Genomic DNA, 3,536 nt, shown 5'->3' with positions numbered 1-3,536 from the left:
GAAAAATGGCTGGATGAAGGGAGTCAAAAGCTGAGGGTAACAAAGACTATTCATACCCTGCTGGACCCACTTCCACGCCTATATATAGAGGAGCATGCATCACACGACATATACATGATTTTGCTCTCAGCTCACACACTTACACACACTTGGGAAAAATGGAAGTTCTGGGGTAGTTAAGGGTTTCATCTTCGGAGAAAGTTAGTGGTAACACCGTCCTCACGTAGGGCGAAGATACAATCAGTTTACATTCAGTTTTTGCACTCTTATTCTGTCGAACTTCAACGTTTCCGAAGTCGATTGGTTGCTGGCTACTTACCGTTTATCTATGCATTTAGTTTATGTCAAGATGGTGTTTATTTTGTGTTGATTTACGTTGATTTTGTGCTTTTGAGGTTTAATTTCAGAAGTTGAATGTTATTCTCTGTTTTGGATGTTTCTGTGCTTGATCTGGGAAATAGGTTGTGGATCTGTGTTGTTGTTGTTGATCGGTGGTTGATCGGCGAATCTGTAGCTATGGACATAAATTTGGACGGAGTTTGTTTTGGATGCTTGGATCCGGAGTGGATTTAGCATCCGAAGTGTGGATCTGAACAGGGGAAACCGAGTTGTGCATGGATTATGAATTTTCTACTCTCTTTTCATTTTACTTCGTCTAGTAACCGTAGATCTGCCGTAGTTTTAATTGTTCTTTGTTTAATTGCTTTAAATTCAGTCTGCTTCATTTCGATTTACGTCCTATCTCTGTTTTAACTGAAAGTTTTATGCAAATTGTTGGAGAAGATGATGTCGCTATTAGTTAGTACTTTAGTTAGTTGTTCGCCAGCTTTTCATTCGTACTTTACCTTTTCAGCAAATGGTCCCCACCGTCAGTTGTTTTCCCAGGTCTAGGTAATTTAGGGAATAGTGTTTTAGATCTAGTAATTGTCCCATTGTTCCAGTAAAATGCAGTTTTCCTGTTTGTCTAGATCTAGTTGTTAGCATAGCAGATTTCAACACCAAGTCTAGTTTAATTTCCTCAACCCAAATTGCGTGGCAGCAGCCAACCTAAAAATAGTCCCCAATCCTTGAACATGTTTAATTGCGCATTCATCTCTGTGGGATCGATACCTACTTCCCTGTGCTAATTTTTAGTATACGTGGTTGAGGGTTTTGAAGAGGTATTCTGTGTGTCCGACAACCGAGATCTTTCGACGATCCGTGAGTTCCTAGACCCTGTGATCTAGTGGATTCGCTGGATCTAGGGAGCTTGATATTCCTTACTGTGCAAGCAGCTTCAGGGTTCTCAACAGTTTTCTTGGAGTAGGTAAGGGTCTTAGATCTCTTCTAGGGCTGAAACCAGAGCTCATTTTCTTTCCTTGTTCTTGAATTCGCGCACACACACTTGGTCTTGTTCTGTTGGCTGGTAGTTCTGGTTCGGTGTTAGTTTCTGCATGTTTTAAGCTTTCGGTTCTGTATTCCACCTCGAGAAGGGGTGATGAAACAATTTACTGCTTTTCATGCTTGTTTCCTATTTTTCTTTTGATGTAATCGACTTTTAATGTTCTGTTTTAGTTAAATCCGAAGTTATGTTTCCGTTTCTAGCTTTTGTATTTCGTTTTACGCTTGATGTTTCAGATATGTTTTCATTTCATGTTTTATGTTTCGTGTTTTAGCTTAGAAATGTTTTATTCTTTTTTTATTTACTCAGCTTTGATGTTTTATGTTTGAGTTGTCTTAGTATGCTTATATCTAACAGTTTCAGTTTCTTTTCTTGCATGAGCATGGCTTAGTTCTTGTTTTTACGTAGTCGCGGCTTAGATCTTAGGAGTAGATTTGTGTTTTATATGTTTTCTGATGTTTCGTCTTCTTTAACTTTCCAGATCTGTTATCTACTCTGTTTTTCATGTTGATTTGTTGAAGAAGATGAAGTTGTTAGAAAGTTTTTACTTTGCAGTGCTTTTTGAAGGGGACTGACAGTCCCCGTTTATTCTGTTTGTTTATTTATAGAAATGTCAATCCAATTGATCAAGTAGTCTAGTTAAGTTGTTCAATTTAGTTTATTTTCGAAGCCTAGTAGTTAAAACCTTACCCACCCCCTAGAAAGCATGGCAGCAGCCAAGCAACCCAAGCCGTGTCACGCAAACAAATATCCAACACCTCATCTCTGTGGGATCAATCCTTACTTCCCTATACTAGTTAATAGTATTAGTGGGTTAAGGTTTTTTTGAGAGCACGCACTTTTGAGTTCCTCACTTCATCTCACCGAGTCGCATGTAAGCCGAGTTGATTAGCCTGAGCTTTTACAGGATCCACTCACCTTACGTTTTGCAGGTTGCAGACAGAAATAGGCTGGCTTGATCAGGTCGACGATCCAACTTGAGCAGCCCACAATGACATATACAGAAGAGAATGAAGGGAGCGTACGAAAGGGCCAGGTTCACTTTTATTTATATTTTCTCTTTCTTCTTTATTTTTCTTTTAAATTTTGTAATTTTTGATTTTATCATTGTTTAAATTCTAGATTTGATATTTGGTTTAATATTTATACTACCCCATTTTCTCATTTTAATTAGTCTATATTCACATTTTATCATTTCAGATAATCCATTAAATAATAAACCACATGCTCCACTAAATCTTTATATTCACATTACATTATAAAATAAATATATAAAAAAGAGATTTATTTCTTCTAATTTTTTTCGCTCACTCGCAAAATAGAGTTTAATTCTTAAACGGGGAAAGTGCTTAGTAAATATCACAACATGTAAATGCGGTACAAATTTAAGATTTCACTTTAGTACGTAAAAAATCAAGATTGTGCAAATTGAGTACTATGATGCATAACCTACTTTAATATTCCTTTCGTTCTCAAAAAGTATGAACCAGCCCTCGCAATTTTTCAAGCTCTGCTCGAATGTTGTCTCCCATCTTGCTTTGATCTCTTCTAATTTTCCTTCGAGTCTCTCGATCTCTTGATCACTAGGTTCTAAGATCTCCTTCCCAGAGCGTGTTCGCATGCACGACCTATAGGAAGAAAAATTAAACAAAAATTAAAGACGAAAAGAAATAAAATCCAAAGTAGTAAAATATTTCGTCGAAAGATATCAATCACAAAAGTGAAAGTAATCCCTGTCAACGGCACCAAAAACTTGAAGCACTTTTTATTAGCACTAAATAAACATGTAAGTATAAAAAGTATATATAGTATAGCTAAAGGTCAGTACCGGATATCGATCACGGGGAAAACTATCACAGAAAGAGTACCGGATATCGATCACGGGGAAAACTTGTTAGGTTTGGTATACTGAAAAGCATGTTTCGAGCAAGTTTCGCACAAATAGAATCTTGCTTGTATACGTAAAACTCTACAATCCACTTTTAACCCGATTCAGTATTATTCGAGCAGTCTCGCACGAATAGAATCACTATTATTATTACATTGTGTTTGCTTGTGCATTTATAAGATGTTTTACATACATTTAAATGCATAAGAAGTAAACAAAGTCTAAGTCTTTTGCTTAGTAGACCGGTTGTGGGCGTCGTCCACTTTA

The sequence above is a fragment of the Salvia hispanica genome, chromosome 4 (genome assembly GCF_029641045.1).
Source record: "Salvia hispanica isolate PSC_SH4W2 chromosome 4, Shi_PSC_v1, whole genome shotgun sequence".
In the NCBI taxonomy this organism is placed as follows: Eukaryota; Viridiplantae; Streptophyta; class Magnoliopsida; order Lamiales; family Lamiaceae; genus Salvia; species Salvia hispanica.
The sequence above is the reverse complement of the archived record's forward strand: the minus strand, read 5'-3'. Positions refer to the sequence as shown.